A 10,898-nucleotide genomic window follows, 5' to 3' on the forward strand; every position below is an offset into this window, starting at 1 on the left:
AAACGAATCTGCATAGTGCTGCCACTCAAGACAGGGTAGCAGTTATAGAAAAAACAATCTGTCCAAGGTTAGTCTCTCCCTAATAACTATGGTTATTCTATTTTATTTCTATAAATTATGTGCTTAATGTGACTAAGCTTATGTTTTTTAAGTTGTGTTTTTATTCCAAAACACATTATACTATTCAATAAATCCAAATAGTTTTCAAAGCCAGTAATGGGCATCAAAATCATGGGAAGCATTTATTCATTTTAAAAACTGAACGCTGCAGTCAATCAGCTGTAGCTTGTCCTCTCCTTAGAGATTTTATGTTTATTATGATTTTTTGCTGCAGAAACAATCTTGACCAACAAAACAAACTCCCAAGCTTAAATGTGATGCCAACGTTCTGTCACAAGTCGTCTGTTACATCTCTTAAATTTCCACTGAGAGATGTGAGTCAGTCTCTAAAGACCTCTAAAGCAATCAACAAAAAATAATAATTAAAAAAAGTTGAATAATTTCTATCAAAACCTGACATCACAGCTTATTAAAAGGTCACATACTTTTATTGACATTTGGCAACTTATTTCAGCAGAAAGTCAGAGCAGAGATTATCCCTTTCATTTGACAATAACTAATAACTTTGAATTTTTTAAAAGTAGTTTATTATTATTATTATTATTATTATTATTATGAAGAGTCCAGAAAATATTCACAAATTTTCACTTTTTCACATTTTGTTACGTTGAATTCTTATTCCAAAACTGAACAGAGTAGTTCTCTCATTTTAAAGCATTAATAGTAAAGAAAAATAAATGCACTTTTGCCAGAAAAAAAATATAGCATCAAAATGCAATAGACATCCCTCGAGGGAAAATTGGAATTAGACTGTTTGCTAAAACACAGTGTCTTGTAAAAGTAAAAGTGTAAAAGTGCTCATTAAACTTTACCACAGTTTTGTCACTTTACAACCATAAACCTCAAGAGTTGATGTGAAAATAGATTAAGTTAAATACAATATTGCAATAAAAACCTGAGAGGTAGCTAAAGACTTGAGAAGGGGCGGAGGTTTGTTTTACTTTCAGCAGAACAGCAACACTAAATACACAGAATGGTTTTCAACAAATCATATTCATGTGTCTGCCATACAAATCTTCCAGCCTTACAGATGCTTTTTCTTTTCCTGGTCATCTTTTAGCAAACTTGATTTATTGTTGTTACAGTACTGTTGATTTTGGTTAAATCTATATGCAAAACAAAGTGACTGACCATGTTTTTCTCTGCTGTAGACAATGTTTAACTTTTCTGTAAGTCCTTTTTGCTACATTTACTTAATCTGTTCATTAACCGATGCCTGGTTATGTCTCTGGCCAAAGTCAAAATTCAGACAATATTTAACTTACGTGAATCTTGACTTGGGCCAGTCAAGATTCAGAGTTAGAATGATATAACATTCTAACTCTGTCTCTTTATTTGATGCACTTTGTTGCCATGTTGGTGACCTGCCATTCAATATTTCTGCTCAGTGCAGTTTATAATTTAGAGTGGTGATATTAATGGATCTTGAACTCTCTTCCCTCTCTAGATATAAGAGTGAAATTATAGTGTGGCACCATTAACTATCGCAATTACATAGAATGGCAGTTCTTCTCAAACATCCCACTGATCCCAGAATAAAGACAGACTGAAGGTGACAAGAAGGAAGAGAGGAACTGCTTGATTGTTAGCACAAGGTAAAGAAACACTGAAGAGGTGACATTATCAACATGCGGGCTAAGAGATTCAGTGAGGCTGCTTCTGCCTCTATTTCTGAAGGTGTAGGTGTATTTGTGTATGTGTGTGTGTGTGTGTTTCTGCCTATTGAGAAAGAAACTAAATGAAAACTAAGATGGTGTTGCAGTTTTCAAGTGTGAAAAAGAGAAAATGACTGAAAAAAAATCTGTCACAGAGAAAAGGAATGAGGAGAGAGGAGTAAAAGTATTTTCACACATCTTCCAAATCATTACAAGGTATCATTCAGTCATCCAGTAAACCTGTGAATTGTGTTGATGTGTTATTCTGGGGTATAGATAAAAAAACTTTCCCTTGTGAAATTGACATTGTAAAACCACGACTGAGAACATTTCTTTTTTTTTACCTTCTTCCTTAGAATTAATTGTCAAGGGGTTATTATAAGGATGTCTGAAAATATCAAATGTTAAAACTATCTTAGCAGTGGTATGTTACTTCCTGTACTAATGTCACCGTCAAAAACTTTTAAATATCCCACATAACAAGAAAAAGCTACAGTTGACAGTTCAACTTTAAAATGCAACGCTGAGACAAAGAGGTGTTGACTCCCAGATGTTCAAAGTCTGCTATTTCAGGAACATTTATAATGGAGAAAAAAAGGACAAAGCTTAAGTGTTGTCAGCGTTTAACATGTAATTTAAAGGAAAACAGGGAAACGGTTGTAAGGGTTGTTAGCCTTTTCTGTTCTTCTTGCCTTTATGGTGCTGAAACATATGAAAATTTGTCATTTACAAACTTGCTTGTATTATACCATCCACCTGAGTACTTGTCTCTGAGTCAGTACTGAGAACAGAGAAGTTTCTGTTGAGTGGGTTGAATATCTACATTATCTAGAGTTTGAACATTTCAATACAATATACAGCAGCTTATATATTAGACACAACTTGCACAGAGACTAAAGTGTTAACAGTATTTCTTTATTACCCTGTTTACTTTGAACCCCTCAGTACTTTAACACTGATGATTAACTACACTTTAGAAATTAGTTTCTTAAGATTGTTTTAATCCAATGGTATTATTTCTCCCTGCCAGTACAGCGTCAGGGGCAACCTCATCTTTATTCCTTAATAAATTGATTCTCTAGCGTTATGACTCATTACCAGCATTGGTCCTGTTGGATGGTGTGGTCTTTACAACATCCCTTTGATAACCACACTGAGAGTGCGACAGCTTTCAGGGAGTTGTACAACTATAGACAGTGGAAACCATTTGATTAACCTGGTAGTCAAGTCAAAGTTTATCAGCCTCAGCTGACCAGAGTGCTTCACAACATCACAGGTAGAGAAATGAAAAAATAGAAATAAAATTAAGTTTAGTAAATCTAATAAGACAAATGTAAAATTTGGGACTGCACAGTGGTGCAGTTGGTAGAGCTGTTGCCTTGCAGCAAGAAGGTTCTGTGTTTGATTCCCAGCCCGGGTCTTTCTGCATGGAGTTAGCATGTTCTCCCTGTGCATGGTGGGTTCTCTCTGGGTACTCTGGCTTCCTCCCACAGTCCAAACACATGAGGTTAATTGGCCTCTCCAAATTCTTCCAAGTTGTGAATGTGTGTGTGCATGGTTGTTTGTCCTGTGTGTTTCTGTGTTGCCTTGCGACTGGCGACCCATCCAGGTGACCCTGCCTCTCACCTGGAATGTTAGCTGGAGAGGCACCAGCAACCCTCCTGACCCCACTAAGGGACAAGGGTGTAAGAAGATGGATGGATAAAATTTGCAGATACCAAAAGCTAATAGTATGACTAAAAACCAAACAATTTTAAAATTTAGCTGCAATGATTATCTTCCATCCTTTACCTTTTGTCTTTGACTGATATAGAAGGGCAGGGAGAATACATGAGATTTCAGGCTGGACTTAAACTGACCTACTGAAAGCTTAACAGAGGAAGACTGTTCCACAGTCTGGGTGCTGCCACAGAGAGGCTCTGCCCCTCTAGTTTTAGCATAGCTTTAGGGACAGACAGTAAAAGACAGTCAGTTGACCTCAGGGCTCTGGGTGGAGTATAGGGCTGCAAGAGCTCACATAAGTAAGAAAAGCCCATTGAGTTTAAACACTTAAAAACAATCAATAAAACCATAAATATGATCCTAAAAGCAACAGGGAGCCAGTGAAGGGTGTGCAAAACCGGAGTAATAGATTTATGCCTCCTTGTTTTGGTCAGCAGACGGGCTGCAGCATTTTGTATGCTCTGCAGTCGCTGCAGGGAGCTCTGGTCCAACCCTAAGTACAAAGAGTTACAATAATCTAAATGTGACGTAATAAATGCATGGATAGCTGTCTCAAAATCAGGCAGAGGAAGATAAGATTGTATCTTAGTAAGGGTCCTCAGTTGAAAGGAACTGGCTTGGATAACAGTGCTAATATGCTTATTAAATTTAAACATAGGATCAACAATCACACCCAAAGTTTTTATGAATGGATGACAAAAGGAAGACAGGGGACCAACAACACTGTCATATCCTAGCATGGGATTGCATTGACCAAACACTAAAATCTCAGTTTTTTCCTTATTTAGGTTCAGAAAATTTGCTCTTAACCATGACTGTACATCCTGAAGACAGTCCTGTAACATACATACAACAGACTGGCTGTCAGATGCAGACTGATTTGAATGTTTGCAAAACAATGAGAAGAGACTTTGTGCTTTTTAAAAATACAACCAAGATGCAGCAGATACAAGGCAACAAGAACAGGCGCTAATATTGACCCCTAGGGGACCCCATAGTTCAGAGGAGAAACAGAGGACGAATGCTGTCCTAGGTTTACAGAAAAACTCCTGTTTGAACGACAGGACCAGAGCCAGTTTAGTACTGTACCTCAAATTCCAACAAGTGACTCCAAATGGGTCAAAAGAATGACCCGTCTTGAAGACGACCGGGTCAGAGAAGACCGTCTTGTTGGTATAAATCAGAACCATTTATACTTCAAAGTTGTTGTTTTTTTCTCCAAGAGATTTGAAAACCAAAGGGCAATTCCACTCATGTAGACCAATTTTACATACTCCAGTTGAAAATAACAGTCTAATAAGATGTAATAAATTCTTTCCCAAAGGAGGAACTGATTAATTTTCATTGTTAATTGTGAAAAAGAAGAATAACTCCAGGCCTTGTTTTCAATACTGCAGCAAAGCTAAAAATTAGTCTTAGCTCTGTTGTGTCATATATTCTTTTAATCTTCATGGTAATAATTTCATGAGTGTCTTTCCAAACACAACAATCCCCAAGTATTATTATTATTACTATGTACTATCCTTCCTGCTCTTTGTATTTAACACTATATTATCAAACACAAAGCTTTGGAAATAGCCTCATCTTGACAGAGGGTCTCTGCTCTATTGACCTTTGTTGGCTAAAAATATTTTTTTTTTAAACAATAAACATGTCCTCCTCTTTTATGGATCCAGTTAATCTGTCTATGGAGGTCAGTTAAAAGGTACTGTATTATACCATTGTTGTAATTCAGTCTTCATATAGAAAACTTGTAGTAGCAATTTATAGATGTACACTAGATAGAACATTTTTGTTGCTTCTTTTTTTAAGGAGAGAAACTGTACAAACTGACATTTTGATTGAAAAGGAATAGACAGATGTCTGTTAGTGACATAAAGAAACCATTGGTGAAAATTATTTAGGGCTTTCTCATGAGTTAAGACAACAGGCTTCTGTCTTTGTCCATATTTTCCCCTATATTTCAGTACTGAATTTGGTACACAAGATTTGAAATTGAAATTTTCTCTGTTTGCTTTTCTTGTTAAACATATTTCCTAAACCTTAAGTTTTACTAGTTGCACTTAATTTGATCAGGTAAAATAAATGTTCAGATAAGACACGGCTAAGGTAAATAAACTGTGAGCTGCAGCTTTTGTGCAGTTTCATCATCATCATATCAAAATTCATAGACATGTTGGAAAAAACCCAGACCAGTAAATGCATGATGCTGGAGCCCTGAGAGTTGAAAAAACACATAGAATGTAGAAATAGCAAAATGTAACATATGAAGGTAAAATGAACGTAACATAAGATTTAGAAATTCAGATATAAAATTAATTTTCTTCTGTTTTAAGTTATATCAGGCACCGTCACTGCACCTTTATTGCTGCCTTGGTGACTGCTTTTCACAATACATTGACTGGGACTGAGGCAAAAGAATAGACATCTTTTGTGTTCCGACAAAACGGCCTTTCAGACCGTGGCTTGTAAACACAGCAGTTGTTATGTTGCTTAAAAGCAAAGTTGTGCATTGCATAAAAAAGCTGCACAGTAAAAACACAGGAGAGCTATTTGCCTAAAATCTTTGATAATGCTTTCATCATTTAGCTGTCATTCACCCGGTTTCTGTTTCCACAGGATTTCAACATCCAGTCAGGCACCCAACTTTTGGTTTTGACATTCCCCTAAGGTGGAAAATATTATTGTTACTCTCCACTCCCTGATGTGACATTTTGGTTGAGGAATTAGTACAGTCATAGCTGAGAGACTGTTGGTCTGCATATTTCGAAACAAGAAGATAAATTTCACTTGCTTTTTTATGTGTGAATTGAAGTGTAAGAAGCTGAGCCAATATTTAAAATAGTAATCTGTGTCTCTTACAGAGTAGGGCTCATTCATATCCCTTGCAGTTTTAGGTATAGAGTAAAATTTTAATCTTACAAACATATTTCTTGTGGATTGAGCCAATATTAACAATATGAAACAGAATCCAGATTTTAATTTGATAGAGAATCTTTGACATTGTAGTTATGTTAATTGTGTGTTGGCTTAATTAGATTCTACCAAATGTTTTTCAACCTCATCTCACCCTCTGCAGCTGGTTGGCTGTTTCTGATGCACCAGGCCACATTGTTGCAGGAAATGTGAACTTAGCTTTAGCATCAGTCCTATTTTTAGACTAAACACTCCTGCAAAACAGATACCTAAACATTGTTCAGATCAGTTGACAGCGCTATACTACCTTTTCAAAGAACCTGCCATTGTAAGTGCTGGCAACAAACATAAAAAGGAAAAATGACAGCACATTTAATGTGTACTTAAATTAAGCCTGCAATAGTTGTGCAGGTCCACTATATCTTTCATATAAAATAATTTCTAAAGCATACCTTTGCTGATTTATCTTCTTTAAATATATCATTTCAAATTCATGTTTATGGTATTGCATAGAAGTTATGGCTTCTTTATTAATTTATTTATTTACTCTTTTGTCTCTTTGGTCCTTTTTTCTATTTTCAGGCTCTAAAGTGTTCTTGAGCAATATTTCTTCATGTATTTTGAATCTTGTGGATATTGGAAACCAGATACTGCTGTTTCTGTTTATTTTGACTCCAGTCAATTTACTCCAGTACAATAATTTAATTGATTTTAAAAACATATTTTCTTGCATTTTGGCCTACTTAACTGTGACTTATGATTGATTCAGTCATTACAAGTTCCTATTTAAAGAGATAATTAGCATTACATCCTTGTAAAACAAATACTTTCAAAAATAGCCCTTCATCAACCCATAAACCCTTTCAATTATAATTTCAGCTCAAATTGTTCTGGAAAACAAATAAGATTTCTCTGCAGCATTACAAGTTAGCTTTTTTTTATTTAGGAATTACATATGTCCTCAGGGGAAAAGCTTGTACAATTGTTAAAGGTCAGGGGAGAAAGAGTGTGATTCTCAAATATGAATAAGTAGGTAAGTAATAGTTTATTTCTTTTGTGCCATACACCATAAAGTGATAAAAGTGTATGCCCTTTTATGGGCACATATTCAAATGTGAAGAGAGAGACCAACATCAAACATTACGTGTCTGCTTTCGAAGGTACCAAGTTTGTATTTGTTCTACATAAAAGAAATCTGGGTAAACATCAATGACTTCAGCAAACACTTCATTTATGAGAATCACATACAAAAGATAATAAAACAAAAAATCCATTTCATTTCCATTTTTTTTGTTAATCACACAGAGAACATTTTCTATCTTCCTCTGGGACTGAGTGAAATCATTCAGTTTCTAATGCCAGAAACAAAGTATGAGATCTAAGATGTTCACACACTGACATCTGGTTTTTAGTTAAATTTAATGTCACATAAAGCTCCATAAAACATCCTTTATTAAAAAAATTATGCTGGTTTTGCCGCACGGTCATATTTTAGTACCAACAAAGTCTCTCCCAAAGCGACTGCATTTGAAAATCTAACAGACAGTAGATATTTTTTCCACCTGAAGCAGGATTCATTTCCGTTGCTTATTTCAAGCCAAACGAAGCCAAGAAGCAATAATCCTTTTATGATTAACCATATTACTGAGATTTTAAAACACATTGACATGCAATCAATATAGCTCAGAAGGAGACATAATGAAAGGGTAACCCTTAACAGAATATCTTATAAAAATCAAAACCATTTATAAAAATCAAGAACTGGAACAATAACTGTCTAAAGCGTTTCTGTAACCACCATTGTTAAGAGACGGAACTACGATCGAGCTGCACCACAGTGAACAGTGCAAAAGAATGAGATGGTTTGGCACAGTTTGTGACCTGAAGCAACAACACTAATGACAGCGTGACAGAAAAACGAAGCAGCCTGAGGAACTTTAGAGAATCTTACTGATTGTCCTGATTCAGCAGAATGCAGCAAAGTTAATTGGATGGCTTTTTGCAAAATATACGGACAATGAAAGGAAAACTTAAATGGGGGAACATTTTCAGTAGCAAGGTCGTCTAACAATCTGGCCAAGTTGAATGTGAAAGATGAAAAGGGATAAAAAAAAGACCCATAAACAAAACTTAAAGCAGCTCAAGTTTCTTGACAAACCATCAAGAAATTAAAAACTTAAATGATGCTGCTCTTAACCTAATTATTAATCTTACATTAAAAATATAAATATTTTTAATTTATAAAAATATATTACTCACCAAAGCTCTTCAAAAATCAACCTCTAAGTGTCCAAAAGCTGAAATGTAAATAACATTAAAAGGATGAAGGAACTTTCCAAAGATAGCATTCAACAATGTACTAATAGTGCAAATATAAATCCTGCATAATGACTGACGCAAAAACAAACTTAGTTTGCATTTAGAATTGCCATTATCATTCATATCAGATTATCAGAGCATTTATAAAAAGTAAAATCAATGAACATATACAATATTTTTGACAGTTTCTTTACTTCTATTTGCATTTTCTTGAAAATCTTAAAGTAAAACCAACCTGCTAACCTTACATGGCTACTCTCAAACAGCACAGTCATTGCATGTACTCTTCAGTTTAAAGTCACTATATACACTCTATTAATATTTTTACTATAAAATAATTAAACACCTAACTGTGGGAATCATTTAAAGAAACAATGTATTCTGTGTCAAATGTTTTAATAAAGTTCTTGATAAAAATATTAGAGGAAAAGAAATTTAAAACAGGTACATCAGAAGTCGGAGACATATCGGGTGAGTAAGAGTTATCTGTATTGTGACGTTTATTTCCACTACTTTTGGAGGTGACAGCCTCCATTGTCACCTCTAAAAATGGGTGCAGAAAGCTTTCACTGCTGTAAAATGTCCCATGTTAATTTGTACTTTTTCTCACCTTTCTGTAGCAATTTGTGAGCAATAAAGATGCATAGAGCAGCTGACTATTGCCAGCAAGCAGTTAGATGTCTTACTGCTGGAATGTTGAACATGTGAAACATCCCCTGTCTGTCATGTACGCTTTTTGAGTTATACATTATTTATTCAACTTTACTCATATAAAATCTGTTAAACTGTAAAACTAAATTTATCTCGAGTTTTGTAGTAAATAAGTTCACATCTGAGTCAAAGGAGTCTGAGGTCTGCTCCAATTAGCAGTTGACTGGCTGTTCTGGTCAGTAGATCTTGTGACAGCAGGTTGTCTCTGTTTGTGGGCGTTTCCTAACAAAGAAAGGAGAGGCTTGATTGAACTCAAGGTGTGAAATTTGTGATTGTTATGCACCAAGGATTGTGTGGAAGTCAGCACAGATGGTCTTACCATTTGCTTTTTGGTAAGAAAAGGGAGTTATCTGATGTTAAAGAGGGCAGTCTTGGTCCTGATAAGCTCTGATAAGTGACACAGAGTTTGGTCTTGAGTTATAAGGGTCCATCCAATACTGTTTTATAACACCACAGAGCAATGTTTCTCAATCCTGGTACTCAGAGGCCACCACTCTGCATGTTTGTGTTTTCCTTCTGCCACACACCTGGCTTGGGTGATTAACACGTTCTGAAACACTTGATCTGATGCAGGAGCTAATGCTATGATTTGAACCAGGTGTTCTAGAGAGACAGATCTACAACATCACCAATTCAGTCTAATTGAATGTGAATTATCAAATTCTAGTTAATACCTAATTTAATCAGACAGTGATGTTTGTGTATGTCTGTAAACAACTTTTTTTGGTAAAATGTTCAGCTAATCAGCTGAAACTTATTTCTGAAGTGACTCAAGTAATATTTGAAAGAAACCATTGTGTGGCATCCTTTTTTTTAACCGTCTCCCTGAGTGTCAGGCTTAAAAGATATATGCAGACGTCAAAAATGTCAAGTCAACACTGGCCTTAAGGCTCTCCTTGCAGCAGGTATTAAGCACTGTCAGCATATTGGACCAAGCTGTAAATTGCCTGATACAGAATGAGCTTAAAAAGTCCAGATGTATAGTTCCAGGGGACACAATCTCTCACAAACAGACCAGGAAGAAAAAAGTCCTTTGACATGATGAACTGCAAGAGACAAGTCCTCATAATCACTGTTATATTGCAATAAGATCAACATGAATCAGTATTTTTCATCAAATATTTCTCTCCTCAATACTTCCTACAAATAAATTCATTTATTTTCCACCGCTGTCATATATCTGCTCAGTTAATCACCGTGTTCAGCTGCTTCCATTCTCATTTCAATTCTCGGGCCACTCTACTTTCATTCAAAACTTTCATCCATAAATTTAACCATTCAGTCATCATCTACCCATTCATCCATTTGTTCACTCACAGACATTCAACCACCCATCCAGCCATTTCCTTATCGTTCTGCCACAGCATACATTATACATTTGCTGCTCATCCCTTATCCTGTACTCCTCATTTTTACTATTGTATGGCTTTCATTCTTCTACCTCCTTCAACTCCC

This window comes from Poecilia formosa, unplaced genomic scaffold (assembly GCF_000485575.1).
Source record: "Poecilia formosa unplaced genomic scaffold, Poecilia_formosa-5.1.2 Scaffold133, whole genome shotgun sequence".
Classification (NCBI taxonomy): Eukaryota; Metazoa; Chordata; class Actinopteri; order Cyprinodontiformes; family Poeciliidae; genus Poecilia; species Poecilia formosa.